The following is a 21,688-nucleotide window of genomic DNA, read 5'->3' on the forward strand; positions in this document are numbered from 1 at the left end:
TGGATAAAGAAGATGTGGCACATATATACAATGGAATATTACTCAGCCATAAAAAGAAACGAAATTGAGTTATTTGTAGTGAGGTGGATGGACATAGAGCCTGTCATACAGAGTGAAGTAAGTCAGAAAGAGAAAAACAAATACCGTATGCTAACACATATATATGGAATCTAAAAGAAAAACCAAAATGGTCATGAAGAGCCTAGGGGCAAGATGGGAATAAAGACACAGACCTACTAGAGAATGGACTTGAGGATACGGGGAGGGGGAAGGGTAAGCTGGGGCAAAGTGAGAGAGTGGCATGGACATATATACACTACCAAACGTAAAATAGATAGCTAGTGGGAAGCAGCCACATAGCACAGGGAGATCAGCTCGGTGCTTTGTGACCACCTAGAGGGGTGGGATAGGGAGGGTGGGAGGGAGGGAGATGCAAGAGGGAAGAGATATGGGAACATATGTATATGTATAACTGATTCACTTTGTTATAAAGCAGAAACTAACACACCATTGTAAAGCAATTATACTCCAATAAAGATGTTAAAAAAAAAAAAGGTCACTGAAGGTTTAATGATCATACAGAAAAAAGAAGGAAAGGAACAGAAAAAGGAGGACAGCTGGCATTTCTTGAGCCCATGTGGGTCAGACATAGTGATAAACAATTTGTGTGTGAGGCATGTAACAACCACTCTCTGGGGTAAGCGCTCTTACTGCCCACATTTTACAAATGAAGGAAAATTAGACTTAGAAAGTAAGCCATCCCCCGCTTGCTGAATAAACTATGATTCACAGCCCCACCACACAGCCACTCCTTTGCTACGTGATCATAGATAGAACGGGACCTGTGTTCTCTGTCACCAACTCCCAGACATGGTCCCTTCCAGCTATAACATTCTGTGATTCTATGTATTTTAAAAGATTTCTCTCTGTTACAACTGCAGCTTCAGGTGCCAAATATTTTTTTAATCTCCACAGAAACAGACTGAAAGGAAAATATGTATATAAACACATTTTCCTTTTCAAATTTAGTCAGTTGTGTTGTTCTTACAAATTGTACCCATCCATTATTTTAAGCACAAGTTCAAACAAACATCCAAAACCAGGGAAAGAGTAACAGCACTGATGTACAGGAAAAAAATTTGTAAATCAAGGTCTCTCTGTGGGTGGTTAAATTGCTATTTAAAAATCATTTAGCACTAGGCAGTCCAAGGAGGAAAAAAAACTGGAGAATGTGGAAGAGACTGGTCCTTTTCCCCTCCCTATGAAAACTACTTTTGTGCTGCATCTACTAATATGATTATTTATTTAGGTGGTACAGATAGAGACATTCATTAAAAGAGATAATAGATGTGTGGGCTTATTGTAGAATTATTTTGCCCCATAAGTATATTAAATCTGATAATAAATAGGAGGCTATAGAATAAGACAGATGTAGTTTTCAATCCTAACTCTGTAACTCAGCTAGCTGTGTGGCTTTGAACACAACTGTAAAATGAGGAGAGTCATAGGACCCAGGTCTCAGGGTGGATGTGGGGATTCAATGAGGGAACACGTGATGTAAAGTAACCATTAGATAGTAAGGATTTAATAAATATTACCTGTTAGGAAGGGCAGACTAGTGAATCAAAGTTCCTTTATATATATATATATATATAGAGAGAGAGAGAGAGAGAGAGAGAGAGAGGGGGGGGGAGTGGGAGAGAATAAAGAAAAAAAGTACAGAAGGACTTTCTCCAGCAAGAGTGCCAGTATCCACACTGTGCCATTTACACACAGCAATCTTATCCTCCTGGATACTAACAAAGGAAAGTAGATATGTAACCAAGCAAGATCCTATGGGGCCTCCCCAGGACAGGCCTTTCCCCATATCCTCTGCTTTAGCTTCTCTCTGAAATACATAGATAACAGTGTCTGATGCACATTTCCTGAGTTGTTTTACAGATGTGAAAGCCCCTACCAAATGCAAGATGTTAATTACTTGATGACCATGAGCATGTATCCCCCAGACCTACTGGCACATAAGGACTAATAAAGTTAATCCCTGTGACACTGCCCTGTTACCTCACCATCAACCAATCAGAGAATTGTGATGAGCTGATCATATACCCTGGGAGTTCCCTCCCTCACCTTGCCTTTAAAAATGTTTTGCTGAAACCCGTCAGGGAGTTCAGGTGTTTCGAGTACCAGTGGCCCTGGACTCCTTGCTTGGCGGCCTGCAATAAATGCTGTACTTTCCTTCACCACGACCCCATGTCAGTAGATGGGCTTTACTGTGAGTGGATGAGCAGACCCAAGTTTGACCTGGTAACAGAAGCCCTGAACCAGGGCTAGGATTTTCTGAAAACAAAATGATGGATGTAGAAGAGCACAAACAATGAGGGCAACACAGGGTAAGAAAGAAAAAGGGGTCCACAGGGGCTGGTCAAACAGAGCTTCCCAAACTTTTTACACTGTGGCACCCAAAGAAAGAAGTGATAATCTACTGTACCAGAAGAAAACTATAGTAAATTAAGATCCTAGAGAATGACTAGCAGAAGAAATGAGGTACTTCAGATTGTGAGGTTAAAAAAAAGCTCTCTCTGAAGAATGACATTTAAGATGTGACTCAATGATTAGAAGCTATCCGTGGAAAGGTTGTAGAAGAGCATTTCAGATGGAAGGCCCAGCAAATGCAAAGGCTCTGAGGCAGGATATAAAAGTGGTCATTTTCTAAGAACCAAAAGATGACAGTAAGGGTGGAGACCAATAAGAAAGGGGGCTTGTGACGAAAACACAACCCTCAGAATGGGAGAAAATATTTGCAAACGAATCAATGGACAAAGGATTAATCTCCAAAATATATAAACAGCTCATGCAGCTCAATACTGAAAAAACAAACAACCCAATCCAAAAATGGGCAGAAGACCTAAATAGACATTTCTCCAAAGAAGACATACAGATGGCCAAGAAGCACATGAAAAGCTCCTCAACATCACTAATTATTAGAGAAATGCAAGTCAAAACTACAATGAGGTATCACCTCATACCAGTTAGAATGGGCATCATCAGAAAATCTACAAACAACAAATGCTGGAGAGGGTGTGGAGAAAAGGGAACCCTCTTGCACTGTTGGTGGGAATGTAAATTGATACAGCCACTATGGAGAACAATATGGAGGTTCCTTAAAAAACTAAAAATAGAACTACCATATGACCCAGGAATCCCACTACTGGGCATATACCCAGAGAAAACCATAGTTCAAAAAGACACATGCACCCCAGTGTTCATTGCAGCACTATTTACAATAGCCAGGTCATGGAAGCAACCTAAATGCCCATCAACAGACGAATGGATAAAGATGAGGTGGTACATATATACAATGGAATATTACTCAGCCATAAAAAGGAACGAAATTGGGTCATTTGTAGAGACATGGATGCATCTAGAGACTGTCATACAGAGTGAAGTAAGTCAGAAAGTGAAAAACAAATATCGTGTATTAATGCATATATGTGGAACCTAGAAAAATGGTACAGATGAACTGGTTTATAGGGCAGAAATTGAGATACAGATGTAGAGAACAAACGTATGGACACCAAGGGGGGAAAGTGGTGGGGGTGGTGGTGGTGGGATGAATTGGGAGATTGGGATTGACATATATACACTAATATGTATAAAATGGATAATAAGACCTGCTCTATAAAAAAATAAATAAAATTCAAAAAATTAAAATTAAAATTAAAAAAAAGAAAGAAAGGGGGCTTGTGTTCTATAAGCAGATGAAGTCTAGGGGACAGGGAAGGAGACAATACAGAACTTGACTTTCAGCTCAAATTCATGGGAAAGCCATTGGAATTTTAAGTATGGGAATGACATGATGTGGTTTATGTTTCAGATGCATGCTCTGACTGATGAGTAGATACAAGGCTGGGGCACTGTGGGTGTTACCAGAGTGCAATGAGAGAGGGCAGTTTAGGGGACCATCACCATATTCCTCCTGAAAGGTCACAGAGGCCTGAGTCAGTTAATATCCACAGGGAAGAAAAGATGTGAACAGATCCTAGGTATATTTTTGTAGGTTATGCTCAAAGAATTTGATGATTGACTGAATGCAAGATGAATGGAGAAGAAGAATCAAGATGGAGTTGTAGGTATTTGAATTAAGCCATTGGGTGAGTTATGGTACTGATACCTAGCAGAAACTTGTGGGGCTCCTGGGCACAAAAGCCTTTCTGTGTCCCCCATTTACTGATTACAGAAAATAGGCTTCATTTAGCCTTCATGACCTTCCCTGAGTTCCAATGAGCAGGTTCAAACAGCTATTAATTAGGGAAGGAAGGAGATGCGGAGACAAGGGAGGAAAAGTCAAAAGTTCAGCCTTGGGGCAGGGTCCTGGTTCCCCCTCAAGGGATACACATAACAATATCTTTGAGCTGTTTTGCAGCTACTGAAACCCCCACCAAGTAGGAGGAGTTAACTGTTGCCCACAAGCACATAGACCCCAGACTGGTTGGAACCAGAAGGTTGGTGATGCTGACTCCCAACTACCTCACCACCAGCCAATCAGAAGAATGTCCATGAGCTGATCACACCCTCTTTGAACCATTACTATAAAACTCCTCACTACCCTCTCCAGGTCAGGACACACAGTTTTGAGGGTATGAGCCCACTGTGGCCCCCTTTGCCTGGCAAAGCAATAAAGCTATTCTTATCTACTTCACCCAAAACGTTTTTTTTTTTTTTTTTTAACATCTTGATACAGTAATTGCAAATATTTTCTCCCATTCTGAGGACTGTCTTTTCATCTTGTTTATGGTTTCCTTTGCTGTGCAAAAGCTTTGAAGTTTCATCAGGTCCCATTCGTTTATTTTTGTTTTTATTTCCATTACTCTAGGAGGTGGATCAAAAAAGATCTTGCTGTGATTTATGTCAAAGAGTGTTCCTCCTATGTTTTCCTCTAAGAGTTTTATAGTGTCTGGTCTTACATTTAGGTCTCTAATCCATTTTGAGTTTATTTTTGTGTATGGTGTTAGGGAGTGTTCTAATTTCATTCTTTTACATGTAGCTGTCTAGTTTTCCCAGCACCACTTATTGAAGAGACTGTCTTTTCTCCATTGTATATCCTTGCCTCCTTTGTCATAGATTAGTTGACCATAGGTGCATGGGTTTATCTCTGGGCTTTCTATCTTGTTCCACTGATCTATGTTTCTGTTTTTGTGCCAGTACCATATTGTCTAGATTACTGTAGCTTTGTAGTATAGTCTGAAGTCAGGGAGTCTGATTCCTCCAGCTCTGTTGTTTTCCCTCAAGACTGCTTTGGCTATTCGGGGTCTTTTGTGTCTCCATACAAATTTTAAGATTTTTTGTTCTAGTTCTGTAAAAAATGCCATTGGTAATTTGATAGGGATTGCATTGAATCTGTAGATTGCTTTGGGTAGTATAGTCATTTTCACAATACTGATTCTTCCAATCCAAGAACATGGTATATCTCTCCATCTGTTGGTATCATCTTTAATTTCTTTCATCAGTGTCTTATAGTTTTCTGCATACAGGTCTTTTTTCTCCCTAGGTAGGTTTGTTCCTAGGTATTTTATTCTTTTTGTTGCAATGGTAAATGGGAGTGTTTCCTTAATTTCTCTTTCAGATTTTTCATCATTAGTGTATAGGAATGCAAGAGATTTCTGTGCATTAATTTTGTATCCTGCAACTTTACCATATTCATTAATTAGCTCTAGTAGTTTTCTGGTGGCATCTTTAGGATTCTCTATGTATAGTATCATGTCATCTGCAAACAATGACAGTTTTACTTCTTCTTTTCCAATTTGTATTCCTTTTATTTCTTTTTCTTCTCTGATTGCTGTGGCTAGGACTTCCAAAACTATGTTGAATAATAGTGGTGAGAGTGGACATCCTTGTCTTGTTCCTGATCTTAGAGGAAATGCTTTCAGGTTTTCACCACTGAGAATGATGTTTGCTGTGGGTTTGTCATATATGGCCTTTATTATGTTGAGGTAGGTTCCCTCTATGCCCACTTTCTGGAGAGTTTTTATCATAAATGGGTGTTGAATTTTGTCAAAAGCTTTTTCTGCATCTATTGAGATGATCATATGGTGTTTCTCCTTCAGTTTGTTAATATGGTGCATCACATTGATTGATTTGCATATATTGAAGAATCCTTGCATTCCTGGGATAAACCCCGCTTGATCATGGTGTATGATCTTTTTAATATGCTGTTGGATTCTCTTTGCTAGTATTTTGTTGAGCATTTTTGCATCTATGTTCATCAATGATATTGGCCTGTAGTTGTCTTTCTTTGTGACATCTTTGTCTGGTTTTGGTATCAGGGTGATGGTGGCCTCATAGAATGAGTTTGGGAGTGTTCCTTCCTCTGCTGTATTTTGGAAGAGTCTGAGAAGGATAGGTGTTAGCTCTTCTCTAAATGTCTGATAGAATTCACCTGTGAAGCCATCTGGTCCTGGGCTTTTGTTTGTTGGAAGATTTTTAATCACAGTCTCAATTTCACTCCTTGTGATTGGTCTGTCTATATTTTCTGTTTCTTACTGGTTCAGTCTCGGAAGGTTGTGCTTTCCTAAGAATTTGTTCATGTCTTCCAAGTTGTCCATTTTATTAGCATATAGTTGCTTTTAGTAATCTCTCATGATCCTTTGTATTTCTGCAGGGCCATTTATTACTTCTCCTTTTTCATTTCTAATTCTATTCATTTGAGTCTTTTCCCTTTTTTTCTTGATGAGTCTGGCTAATGGTTTATCAATTTTATCTTCTCAAAGAACCAGCTTTTAGTTTTATTGATCTTTCCTATCGTTTCCTTCATTTCTTTTTCATTAATTTCTGATCTGATCTTTATGATTTCTTTCCTTCTGCTAACTTTGGGGGGTTTCTGTTCTTCTTTCTCTGATTGCTTTAGGTGTAAGTTTAGGTTATTTGATATGTTTCTTGTTTCTTGAGGTAGGATTGTATTGCTCTGAATTTCCCTTTTAGAACTCCTTTTGCTGCATCCCATAGGTTTTGGGTCATCGTGTTTTCATTGTCATTTCTTTCTAGGTATTTTTTGATTTCCTCTTTGATTTCTTCAGTGATCTCTTGGTTATTTAGTAGTGTATTCTTTAGCCTCCATGTGTTTGTGTTTTTTCCAGTTTTTTTCCTGTAATTCATATCTAGTCTCATAGTGTTGTGGTGGGGAAAGATACTTGATACGATTTCAATTTCCTTAAATTTACCAAGGTTTGATTTGTGACCCAAGATGTGATCTATCCTGGAAAATGTTTCATGAGCAGTTGAGAAGAAAATGTATTCTGTCCCCCAGTCCCCAAATGACCCTACTTGCCACATTTCCCCACAGGAGGCAGCAATAATTATCTGAGCCCTCAAGGTACATTATTTTTTTTAGGCTTTTAATCAGCTTCTGCTGTGTGGCATGCCTGCTTCCCCACTTCCTGAGTTATTTCTGAAAGGGCATAAAGGGATGCTCTCGCCCCCTTTCATAGCTGGGTCTGAGTCTTATACAATCTTGTGAGCCTCCATCAGACACATGCACCACACTTTCCACTTTTCATGTGGATGTATCATTGTTTTGTTTATTTCTCTGTTTTCATTCCTGAAGAGTCATATTCCTATTTCTCTTTTTAAACCCAGGGTGCCTACCATAACAGATAACACACTGCAGGCCCTTTACAAACATGCTCTGCATTGAGTTAGCAGATCCCGCCAGGTGGATGTGGCAGAGGTGGGAGCAGAGACTATCTCCAAGGTAGTAGTGTCTACATAATAAGAAGAGACACTGTGAGAATCAAGGAATTTCACCAACAAATCAGTGGAGGGTCTCCCTCAAAGTGCAACAAAAGCTAGCCAGACCACATCACGCAACCAAGGGTCTGATAAACTGACGTATTTTTACTTTCTATGCGCTGAATGCATTTTATGTGCCAGGTACTATAAAAAGGGTTTACATCAATTGTATATTGATCCCCATTTTACATAGGCGACAACTAGGGATCAGAGACTCCCCTATTGTTGCGTGGCTAGTTAGGCTGCAGAGCAGAACTTCAGACCCTAGTTTGTCAATCTTCCAGCCCAAGGCTTAAGTCTCTACCCAACACTTCTTCCTTGCCTTGCCCTGCCATTGCTCTGTGTCACACTGCGTGGTCTGCTCCTCAGCCAGCCAGGAGACCCTGTAGTGCCTGGAATGCTAGTGAAACCACCTGCCATAACAGTTCATAGTCCTAAATCAGGTCTCCCTGGCTGATATGTGTTCTATCTACTTGGCTCTGATAGATCACATATTTCTCTCCCTCTGGTTTTAGGTACCCAGGAATATTCTCTCTGAAATTGGAAGAGAATAAAAACAGGTTGAATTGGGGTGAACCCTTTCTCTGGCCCTAATTTGCTCCTTCCTTCTTAACAGATAGGAGGAGAAAACGAGACCCAGTTTACATTACACATACACTGAGGCAGCTCCATTATCATTGCCGCGCACCTGTTTTCATTCAGTTTCAATGAAATGAGCCCAATTTTGTGAGGATTCACATATGCACATCCACAAAACTGCACACACACATCCATACAGAAGAACTTGGAAGGAAATACACTAAAATGTTAACAATGGCTCACCGGATGGTGGGAATGAAAGCATTTCTAATTTTCATCTTGATACTTTCTTATTTTCTCTTTATTTTCTGCAATGAAGATGTTACTTTTATAATCAGTAAAAACAAAGCATCCAAAAGTCACAATGAACCAGGAGTCAGAAGAGCTCAGTCTATGTCCCCACCCTTATTCCTAACAATAGTGAGTCCTGGAGCAAACCACTTAATTCTCTAAGACTCAAGTTTTTCAACTGTAAAATCAGAGTGCTGATTCCTAAACAGCCTTGAAAGAATTATTCCAAGGATTAGAGGGATAATGTACATCAAAGTCCTTGTTAAACTATATTTAAACCTGTGACAGCATTGTTGTTATGTAACAGTGAAGGTTATTAGGTTATTACTTGGGAGCAAGTATAGTTTTGGAAGCTCCATCTCACTGCTGATCTAGCAGAGGTCTGAGCAACAGGCTCCCTAAAAACAAATGAATACTGGAATTCAAAATTTTAAATGATATGGCTTCCACTGGGAGGTTACATAATCTTTTCATTACCATAGATGCTTATTATGAGATGGTATCCCCAGAGACAGTAATGGGTTTAACTACTATTAAGGGAAGGAGGGAAGGGGGAAAGAATATAAGGTACTTGCTTAAGCATTGTATTTTTTCCCAGATATAAAAATCTCCAGACAGAGAATTAAGTTACAGAGGTGGAATGCCCCCCAAAGGGAAAAATTAGACTCTAAAAGTGTTTTGTTAGGTGTACTTTTATTATGATTCAAAATGTACATTTTCAACCTTTTAATGTGCTGGGTTCTAGAAAGAGTAATGAAGGCTGAAAGAAGCCAAGCACATAAAGTTGAGTAGGAAGACTAAAAAGGACCGTTAAAAATAAAAAACTTTGGACCCTGTTTTCCATTACCCCAAACTCTTTCCCTAGAGACTACATTAAGAATTTTTAATTTTTTCCTAAGAACAATGGACTGACACAGAAGGGATTTCAGCAGGGACATGAGAAGATCAAATTTAAGTTTTAAGTGAGAAATAAGCAGAATTGACTGTGGCTTTCATAAAGGCTGAAGGTCATGTTAAGAAAAATATAGTGACTAGAATTAAGGAGGTGACAATAGTCCTCCATTCCATGTTTATCCAAGAACAGTTGGAGTATTATGCTTATTTCCAAGAGCCAAGGTCTCAAGGGAGCCTGGTCCACCAGGGCTACCACCCTGGGGAGACGATTAGAAAACACGGCCTCTCGGAAACACTTCAATGAACCTCTGTTCCTAAGGAAGATATTGCATGGGAAACACAATCATTAACTTCTAGCATTTGAAGGACTGTTCACACTTCTTGCCGTCTTAGAGGGCAAACCAGCTTGGCAAAGATACTCTGCCCAGAAATATCAAGTGTGCATTTTGCTGTTCCCATTGGTCTATTTCTCTCCAGGAGTCTGAGCCTCAAGGACAGGGAACTGAGACTGAGGAATGCCAGTATAAAACACTCTAGGAAAAGACTTACTCTGGAACTGTACATAACGATCTAAATAATCTAAAGTGAAAACATACTTCTGACCTAGAGATAGGGTACGTGATCAAAGAAAACACTGAGTTTCAAGTTATTTCTGAAGAGATAATCTCAGTGTTACAGAAATCTAAAACCACATGCTATATTTATTTATGGACTCTTTAACAAACAAAAATATGAAAGGACTATAAAAACATTCCTCAGGCAGAACTTCATTTTGTGGTGGAGTAAACACACAATAATAAAAGTTCATGACTGCTTCTCTTCCTTCCAGCCATCTCTTTTTATTAAGAAAAAAACTTTTAATAGTACTGCCTTCTGTATTGAGAAAGGACATCCTTTATGTGCATAAACAGGAGAAAATGTATATAATTTTTCTTTATAGTTTTATCAAGTAACAAATTCTTGTTTTACTTATAAATGCACTTATAGTATGACTATAAAGAGAATTAACATATTTTAAAGACTTTTTGTAGTAAAATGTAAAGTTCAGTATTAACCATTTTTAAGTGTACAATTCAGTGGCCTTAAATACATTCACATTGTTGTGCAACCATCACCACTATCCATATCCAGAACTTTTTCATCATCCCATAGTGAAACTCTGTATCCATTAAACAATACCTTCACCCCTTCCCCCAGCCCCTGGTAACCATTATTCTACTTTCTGTCTATGAATTTGACTATTCTAGGTATCTCATATAAGTGAAATCACACAATACTTGTCTTTTTAAAAGTGGCTCATTCCACCTAGCATAATGTTTTCAAGGTTCATCCATGTTGTAGCACTTGTCAGAATTTTGTTCCTTTATTTTTTTTAAAGATTGTTTTGTCGTGGACCATTTTTAAAGTCTTTATTGAATTTGTTACAATATTCCTTCTGTTTTATGTTTTAGTTTCAGAATTTTGTTCCTTTATAAGGCTGAGTAATATTCCATTATACATATAGACCACATTCTGTTTATCCATTCACCTGTTGATGAACTTTGGGTTGTTCCCACTTTTTGACTATTGTGAATAATGTTACTATGAACATTAGAGTACAAACATGTGTTCAAATCCCTGCTTTCAATTCTTTTGGGTATATGCCTAAACATGGAATAACTGGATCATATGGCAATTCTATGTTTAATTTTTTGAGGAACTGCCATACTGTTTTTCACAATAGCTGCAATATTTTCCATTCCCACTAGCAATGCACAAGAGTTCTAATTTTTCTGCGTCTTCATCAGCACTTTAGTTTTTCTTAATCATAACCATCCTAATGGGTGTGAAGTTATAAGGGTATCACTTTTTAAACTGTTGGTAGATATGTGTTTTTAGAGGTCATAGCATACGTCATATGCGTAATTATATTAAGTTCATATAAAAATTTTGACAGATATGATTTGTTTTATGTTGGGAATGTACATCCAAGGCAACATTGTGATTTCCCAAGTCCATTTAAGGTCTTTGTCCCACTGGGATGTTCCAAACACTAGGGACTACCAGAGGTTCTTTCTGTAGGTCACCTGAGAGTCAGAGGTGCGTGTTCTGGACTGAACTTTGCTGTATGAGGGATATGCTACCTTGGACAAACCCTCTATTGACTCTATGAGCCTTGGATTTACAAAATAAGAGCATGGACTACACAGCTTTTTATTATTTTTACAATAAAAGACAAAACTCCTTAAAATAGCCTTCAAGGTCTTACACGATCTGCCTACTCATCTCTAGCCATCGTCACCCCCAACCACTCTGCTTCTTGTTCTCAAAGCTTGCTACAAAGACCTCTTTCCCACCCCCGATCATGCCTCATTCCTCCCACCATAGGGCATTTATGCCTTGTTTCCTCCCACCTATTCTGTTTCCTCTCTTTGAAATGCCTTTGCCTTTTCTGTTCACCTACTTCATTCCTATTTATTCTACAGATTTAAGCTTATGTATTGCTTTCTCAGGAAAGCCTTTACTAGTGTTCTTTTCCAGTCTGTTATAAATTCTCATTGAACTATGTGCTATACTTTTTAGAGTGGCTGTTTTAGAAATATCTACTAAACTGGTGTTTCCCCAATTAATATGTCTGTTCCTCTAAACCATGTACACCATGGGGACACGCAACAGTGGTTGATTTCCATAGAATTCCCAAAGCCTCAGCCATGACCCCACACATAGATGGCACTTTTATCAGAACACTTTTCATTGCAAGTAACCAAAAACACAATCCTAACTTGCTCAAGAAAAAGTAATTTAAAACTCACAGGATGGGCTGGCTTTAGGAATCTCTTAAAATGAGAGATAAATTCAAGAGCCCTATCTACAGATGCAAAAGATCTTTTCATAAGCTGTGGACACAGTGTTCCTCTGTGTCTCCCTGGTAACAGGTTGAGGGCCCTAGAGGTAACTGCCAAGAACATAGGAATGAGGTTCCAAGGAACAGCCTGCCAGTTCCAGCTTTATTTTATTAGCATTGGTGTGTGCACTGTTGCACTTGAGAGCAAAATATGAGCCCAACTGTGCTAATGTACACCACTCTCTGAAAAACCAGAGAGTTCCTCTGTGGGGGATTAATGTGCATTAGCAGAGAAAAGTGAGGCCAATTTTCCCTGCAGTGAATCTACTTCTTCTCCTTCCTGTGGCTTTGTCAGGTGCAAGGGGGAAAAAAAAATTACATGTTCTTTATTTCATCTCTTGATTTTTGTATTTTTTTTCGTTAAACTAAGAGCAGAGAAACTAAGACTTGCAGTCTTTGATTCTCAGATTTAGAAGAGACTTCAAATGGCAATGAGCCCAAGGTCTAAGAAATTCCTTTCACTCATGCATTCATTCAATAGAGTCATTGTCAATGTCACACAATCCATGAATCTCTTCTTCCACAATGTCTTCAAAATTCAAACTAAACCCAAATTTGTTGCCAAAAAATTGAGTTCCAGGGACCTATTTGCTATCTTTCCCAGTTACTTAACCTTTTGATTTAAATTAAATTAATTTCTACCCAATATACAGCTGGAAGGTAGTCAAGATGTCGATTAAAAGCTGAGAAAGGAATTCTGAGATTTTTTAGCTGATACAGAATGAATATTACCTGCAAGTAATTACGAGTTGGCCTACAACTCTAAATTATTTCCAAATTAACTTTTCTCTGCTGAATATTCTTTCATTTTATCTAGAGAATTCCTACAAGATTTCATGGGTATTAAATATTAGCACCTCTACTTTATAAAAGATGAGCTAAGAGCTCATTAAATCTCACCGGTCATGGTTACAGGTTCAGAGGGACAGAAAAAGAATAAATCTCGTGGATGATGGGTAAGCATGTCTTTCACCAGGTGTTCTGAAGTACTTTGATTCTACTATGTGTCTGGCACTGTGCTAGGGGCTTCAAATAATCTTCACATTCCATTTAGTCTTCACATCAGCTCTATAAAAGTGGATATTATTATCCCCATTTTACAAATGGGGCAAAAGAGGCTCAGAGAATTTTGAGCCACAATCACAGAATTAGTCCCTCTCAGAGGGTTTCTGCTCTACTCCTAAGTGTACAATTTTAACAATTGATACAAAGTCTCCCACTTGGAGGAACAGTTGCTCTTTCAGTGATAATTTCCCCCTATACATGTATTGAGCTACCACCCTGGGCCCAGATCTATTTTGGAGGCTGTGGAAAAGCAAAAAATAACACAAAAGCTTTGAAGACCTTACACGTCATTGAACATTCGACCAGTGAAAATGACTTAGACCAGTACAGATACATCATACATCATGGGGGAACAAAACTTCCCACCCCAAGATGTCTCTTTGGCATGCTGATTAGTTTAAGCTGAAAGCAATTAAAGCTCAGAAGACTCAGGAAGAGACTTTGACCTTCCCCTGAACTGCCTGAAGAATTTTGATAGCTCTATTCCTGCAATAGGCTCTTTATCAACAGAGATATCTGCAATGAATATAGGCTAGGTGTGATGGGGGGAACCTGGCTTACAGATCAGAGCCCACTCTGCGTCTCATTGTCTTTACACGGTGCAGCAAACATTTATTCACCAAAAATTTGCTTTTCCATCTCCATGTAAATTGCCTTCCTTCCCTCTGAACTCTCAAACCCTTACGACAGTCTCCTTTGTCTTAAGCTGAAGATGGTATTTAAGGTGAGGGTTTTGCCATTTTAGTGAGTTACTCAGTTTTTCTGGGTCTCCCCCATGTATACATGTTATTAAACTTTGATTTTCTCCTGTTAATCTGCCTCATGTCAATTCTTAGACCACCCAGAAGAACCTAGAAGAGTAGAAAAAAATCTTCCAACAATATTTTCTATAACATTTCATTTCCACAAACTTGTATTGTTTTACATAGAAAAAGCAATAAAGATGTATACAAAGCAGTGCAAAGCACGGGCATCTACTACTTTTTGTTTAGTGACTAGTACCCCTGTATTTCACTTCTGGCTGCCTTTAGCCACTCATTCAAGAGTTTTAACCAGCAAACATAACATGTTCTAACAAAAGCATGGTGTTGTATACACTGAGGTCCAATTACAATCCACTGACCTAGAATATCCTCATGCATGAATAGTTTTTTGAACCATTCATTCAATTAAAGACTGAGTACTTACTACCCTCAAGGTACTGGCCAGGGGCCAAGCATACGGCATCGAGGCCTTCCTTCTTCACCACACCAGGCTCAATTCTCTTTGCTTTTGTCCCCAGCAACTTTGCAAGAGCCAAGCCTTAGGTCAACCACGAAATCTTTCAGACCTTTTCAGATCTCAGCTACTAAATCACCATGTGATAAGAAAAATGGAAGGAGAAAAGCAACAGCACCTGCTCCCAGATGTTTTAGGATAGACAGGCTAGTACAGTGCAATCTACCAAACTTTTTGAAGAAATTGGCTGCAATATGCAATATTGATTTAAAAATCTATAATTGATATTTTAATTTCTATTTTAGGTAACACTAAGAGCTAGTAAAGATGCTCAAGACATGTCAATTGAGCTAAGCGTTGCCAACTGAAAAATCTCACTTGCCATCTGGTTCTACATGAATGAAGTCACTAGTCACTTTAGCCGCTGACCTTCAACACACCCTGAAAGGAGTTCAGGGCAGAGATCAGGATGAGGCACTCTACGCTCTGGGAAAACTGGCAGAACGGGCTTTCAGATAGTTATTATTTTCAGGAGAAATTTTTTATGTCCCTGGATTCTTTCATCTTCCCATCCTTAGAAAAGCACTAAAATCATTAACTGACACATCTGTTCCTTGTGACCTTGTACTGAGATGTATGCTTGGTTGCACGTAGCTGCTTCATGAAAATCACATATACTGACCTCCCCCACTCACCTCTTTGGGACAGTTCTTCAGAGCTATCAGAAAGGCTGTCTCCCAGGTTAATAGTCCTCAGTAAATCCCCAAATAAAAGTGAAACTCACAGCTCTCACATTGTGCATTTTCATCTGTCAACAGTGGTTATACCCGTTTTGCCTTACAAGAACCCTATGAGGTAGGTGCTATCATGATGTTCATTTTACAGACAGCAATGAAAACACAGAGAGAGAAACTGCCCAAGGCCATTCCAGAGCCTACAGCAGGAACTACTGCGCTATCACACTCTGTTTGCTACCCAGGTGTGCTCAGTGTTGATGATGGAATATTGGCAGAGACAGAAAAAGAAATGTTATTTTAATAGGATGAACAGAAGCTCAGGACAAACAAGACTAACATGCTAAGGTGTTCCCTGGGTTACAAAACATCAACATCCTCACAAGAAAAATGCAGGCTAAGAGCATCTGCATGTGGATACTGGCTGTGTGACACAGGCATCGAGCCTGTCAGAGCCTCACTTGCCTCATCTGGGAGAGGGAGAAGATGGCCAGAGCAGCTCCAAGTATGTAAAGGAGAGAGCGCTTATGAAGCCTAGCGCAGTTCCTGGCACAAGTAGGTAACTGGTAAATCAATCTAGCTTAAATCTGAAGGGGTGGATTTTATGATTCTGTCTAGAACCTGAAGACAGAGTAGAAGGAACGTGTACACTGGATGAAAGGTTATACTAAGTAATCCCACTGTTTTTTCCTCCTACACTGCCACTCTGTTCTTGTGCAGAGCTAGTTTAAACCAATGCACCAGGTAAATTCTATAGATACGAAATCATAGGCTCTGCAGAAATGGACTTTCAATCATAACCCCTGGATTAGATTATCAACAGGTTCATTTTGGGGGTTTTGTTTTGTTTTCCTACAACACTGCTCAGGAGTTGTGACGCATTCCAGCAACAACAGTAGTTCATAATGGCCAAGAATCTCTATAGCATATGGATAGACTAAAAGAAAAGGAACCAAGAAGCACACACAGTAGGACCTCCAAGGAGGGAGGAGCATATGACTTGGGAAAACCTTCACCGGGTTATGGTTTCATGTACCCTAGGGAAGGGGGAGGGGCTTTGGGACTCCCCAGATTCTGGTCTAGTAATTTCTAAAACTAGGTCAGGGACAGTGCTGGTCCATCGCTAAGTTCTCATCACCTGGAATAAAACTAGGAAAATAATGACATTTTTCACAAAAATAACATTCCCTTTTAATCAGTACCCTTCATTCTGAGTTCATGTACTTCGTACACTTGGAGAGTTAAAATATCCTTCCTTTTATAAAAAGCATAGTGATTATAGATGGTGGTAGGTTTTGTTTTTGTCATTTAAGCTTCTAGTTTGAGGGAGGAAAATATTTAGCAATTCCATGTCAGGCATTTCCTTTTCTTCATTTTTAAAATTTTACTCCTTAAATCCAAATATATGGGAACTGATGATCTAACCCAAGATCTTAACTAGAATAATGCGTAGAAAAGCTGTGATAAAGTACTAAGTCTCATTCAAACATAAGTATTATTAGCACTGGCTTTTGAAAGTGTTAATGACATGACTACAAAATTCTCAACAGCCCTTCATGGACATTATGGCTTGTGAAACAGTTTATCTAAAATGTTTTTGACCCTATTTCTAAGATCATAGCTTCTTCTTGGTGTTATTCCTTCCTAATCACTAATCTTCATTCATCTTTAAAGACTAGAATTAGCCTTAGCTAGAGGCAAGAAAATCCATCACTTCTCTTGGCTACAATTTGAAAGCAATTGCCAAATAAACCTCTAGATCAGTCCTCTCATTATATACATATATACATAAAATTATAAAGGAGAACATTATTACATTAATATCACAATTTCTACTCTGCATGAGATCAACTATGTAGAGCCTTGATTCCAGGACTGCTAGTTGCTGTGTGGCCTTGAACGAGCCTCTTCCTTACTCAGATTTCTAGAAAATGAGAAGGTCAGAATAAGATTCCACCTGCCTCTGAAGGCCAAGCATAACAGGCTATCACTTACAAAGGACTCACTGTATAATAGACATCACTTACATGCTTACAATGCAGCATCTCATTTAGTTTTCTCAACTACCCTATCAGGTGGCTACTATTGTAAGTGACTCCATATATAATATGACACTGAATCTCAGAGAAGTTAAATACATTTTTCCGTCAGTAAGTGACAGAATCTACATTCAAACCAGAGTTTTGTTTTGTTTTTTTTTTAATGAGGAAGGTTGCGGAAACATTGCCTACTAAATTAAAATTTGTATTTGATCACGCTGGAAATAGTGTAAAGTATAAATCAATTAACACTATTAAAACTTAGCAGTCTGCAGCTCAATATCAAAAAAACAAACAACCCAATCCAGAGTCTTTCTTAACAACTAAGTTTGGGAGCCTAAAATTCTGGTACAAATTATTTTACCAGATAAAGAATTAAATAGTAGAGTTCAGTAGATAAATTAGATATTTTCATATTTGTAAAATAGAGTAATAGCTACCATAAAACATTTAGTACTGCACCTAGTACTAAATAATAGTACAATAGTAATTATTCTATAAAATGTTATTACAAAACATAACTGTATATGTCTATAGAGCCCTTAACCTTGTAACTAAAGCATGTAGAAGGGAGGAAAAGAAAAACAAAAATTCTCTCTCCTTTAGAGCCCTATTTGAACTCTGGTAATGGTACCTCTTGGACAGTTTCTTGTTTCCATTCACCCCATCCAACCACCCAGCTCCATGGCATGCTAGAACACTGTTAGGAGCCCTGGTTAAAAGTCTGGGAACTTGGATTCCAGAACAGTGTGGTTAAGAGGATGAGCACAGAAGTCAGGATGTCAGCATTCAAGTCAGATTCTACCATTTAGTGACGTTATCGAAACTCTAAGTCGCAGTTTGTAGAATGTGGATAATAGGATTTTTAAAATAATAATCCACATAAGGAATTTAGCACAGTGCCAAGGATACAGTTAGTCCACAGGCACTGGGTTTGAATTCCAGCAATTTATCGGCTGTGTGACCTTAGGAAATTTACTTAACTTCTCTGGGCCAAATTTCCTTACAATAAGTAGAATATTAATAGTAATGAGCTGGGTACTAATCCTTCTTCTGAGGATTCCATCAAATAATACATATACAGCAAATGCTTAAAACAGTGCTTAGCACCGAATAAGAGTGTTAGTTTTTATATATATTTTTTGATGTTTACATAGCCCACTATTAAGATCTGGGGCAACCTTGGCCAAGTCACTTCTCTCTCTCTGGAACTCAGTTTCTACAATACCTGGTGGTTTCCCATTGCCTAGACCTATGTTTGGAAGCAGCAAAGCCCCTGTTGATTTTTCCCAGTACTATCTGGCAGCTGTGATTTCTGCAATCAGCTAGGAGAAGCTGAAACAGTATTGTAGAATAAGCCCTGTCTTCGCCCAGCACCTCCTCCTTTGTGTTTTTCTTTGGCTGCAAGGGACAACAGGGAAGGTCATGTGGTCATGTGCTACTCCTTCTCCCTCTCCCTTTAGCATCCTCTCCATCTCCAAGCAGTCTACCCTTCTCAAGGCCGTCTACTGCAACTCTCATCAGATGAGGAAACCCAGATCCACGGAACCCTAAGGATGGCCCTTTCCGGGCCTGTCTCTGACCCAGAATGATCCTATATTTAGCTTACAGTAGCACCCCAAAGTGAGGCTTCTTTTATTTTTTTCAAGTGGGCCACTAGCTGACACTTTACATTTGCAAATGTAAGTTTTTAGTCTTCCGATTCTATTAACAGAGCTGGATACTGGCCTTGAGACAAGAAGAGGATTAAAAGTAGAGGCCATGGACTGTTTTTCAGGGCAGATAGTGAGTTTCCAAAAAGAAGGTGTTAAGTCAGGTGGAAAACACACACTGTTTCTGGAATGAAGCCTCTAGGCTTTCCTCTGCTCCTTCACAACCTCCAATTTGAAGAAGCCAACTATACTGGTGAGTTTTAAGAAGCCACACCAGGAAAAGACAGTTTATGATCTCAGCATCATTAGGATTTATGTATACATGTGTATATATATATGTGTGTATATTTATGTATGTGTATACATATGTGTATATATGTCGATGCTACTCTCACTTCGCCCAAGCTTCCCCCTCCCTCCCCATGTCCTCAAGTCCATTCTCTATGTCTACGTCTTTATTCCTGCCCTGCAACTAGGTTCATCAGTACCATTTTTTTTTTTTTTTTTTTAGATTCCATATATACCACAGCGTCCATTGCAGCACTATTTACAATAGCCAGGACACGGAAGCAACCTAAATGTCCATTGACAGATGAATGGATAAAGAAGATGTGGCACATATATGCAATGGAATACTACTCAGCCATAAAAAGAAACACATTAGTTTTTAAACAGTTATTGAAAACTTGGTGTAAAGTTTACATGTAATTAAATAGGGGTTTGAATCATTGATCAAGAAGGTAGTTTTCTTCCTTGACGCTGATGGGAGGTAACAACAGGAAGTAGGAAAATAGGTTTCAAAGACTACTGCCAGAGGAAAACCTGCTGAACTTGACAGTGTGGCTCAATTCAGCCCTAAAACCACCTGGGACTGATGTGCATTTCAAGCCAATGGTGCTGACCAAAACTCTTCTTATATACTTACTTAGTGACTACTGTGTGACAAGTACTGTTCTGACTCTTAAGATACAACAGTAAACTTTTAAAGGATAATTTTTTAAAAACTGTAAAATCAGGACTTTCACGCAGATACAAATGACATGTATTAAGGATTTTATTTAACTCATTACTAATGAAGAACTATGCAGATATTAAATCAGGAAGTTCAAGGGTGGAAACAAAGAACAGGCACTTTTAATAATCAATATTTAAAGGAGCTTGTAAATAGATGCAAAATTGGCTTCTTCCACAATAGGGGAGGGAAGTTGGAACAAAACTGGTTTACATCCTAGTGGAAAAATCAATAAACTAGATAAATACACATAGTACATAGTACATTTGATTGTGTGGGTGGTATGGGGAGGTGGGGTTCAATTATTGATTGACTGGCCTGAGAAGATTCTGAAAGGGTAAAGGAATTGAGGGAATATGTTGATATCTGAACCCAGGCATCTTCTTCTGTAAATTTAGGAAATTAGACTCCAATTCTAATAAACTTTAGATTCCTTCTAGCTCAAGTATTTTATGCCTCTAATTTTATACTGGTGTTATGAAGTCTATCTTGGCTATTTTATCACACGATTCAAGACTCCCTTACCTATAGGCTTAAGGACTATGACTACTGCATCTACGTTAGAGGAGAAGTAGTGAATAATGCTCACAAAGCATGGCTCAACATTGCAAGAAACTTCAGAAGTGGAATTCAGGTCAGGAAAGATATTACTCACCAAATCCATCTATCATACCAGACTCTGTTGCACCTGTTTATTATTAATTTGGTTTCTCTGCTCTTTCATTCGCTCACACATGTATTCCTTCACTCAATGCGGATGAGAACTCAAGAGTTAATGATATAATTTGTAGAAGTCATCCTACCGTTGGATGGCTCACAGAGTGAAGGGGATGACTTCGCAGACACACATGCAGGGTCGCAGGGCTCACAAGGACATATGGCACACTGTATAGACAGCAGGCATCAGAGAAAGCTCATGGTAGGAGGTAGATAGTAATAGGGCTTTTAAAGGATAAGTGTACTTTGAAAAAGTAGAGAATATGGGAACCTTCAGTTCAGGCAGGAAGAAATGCAGAAGCAAATGTTTCAAGTCTAAAATGATCATCCATGACAGTGGGGATCTATTCTTTTGCCTACACACTCATTATTTTTATTCTGGTATAGAGTCCTGACTTTCCTTTGGGGAGCCACCCCTTCAACTCACACTCAGGTGATACTATGCTCTGGGCTTTAGGAATAGCCTCTGGCTTTGGCCTGGCTCATCAAAACTGGACATCCTGTGGTTACTTGGCTCAGTTCAAAAAGAAAGTCAATTCTGAACTATTAGCAAAGAAAAGCACCCTTTTCTTCAGAGATTGCTAGACTTTTGTAGGGCCTAAACCTGGAAATACCAAGAATTGTAATCCTAGTGAGAAGTGGCCTGAGCATAAAACCAACGTGGAAAGAATCAGAACCAGAGAGCTATCTCTGATGATCAGAATACCTGGATCCAGCCAAGTCTGAAACTAACCACAGTTACCCCCTAAACATCTCGATCACTTTGCTCGAGCCAAGAAATTCCCTTTTCGCTCTAGCCAATGGTAATTAGGTTTCTG

The sequence above is a fragment of the Balaenoptera musculus genome, chromosome 3 (genome assembly GCF_009873245.2).
Source record: "Balaenoptera musculus isolate JJ_BM4_2016_0621 chromosome 3, mBalMus1.pri.v3, whole genome shotgun sequence".
Taxonomy (NCBI): domain Eukaryota; kingdom Metazoa; phylum Chordata; class Mammalia; order Artiodactyla; family Balaenopteridae; genus Balaenoptera; species Balaenoptera musculus.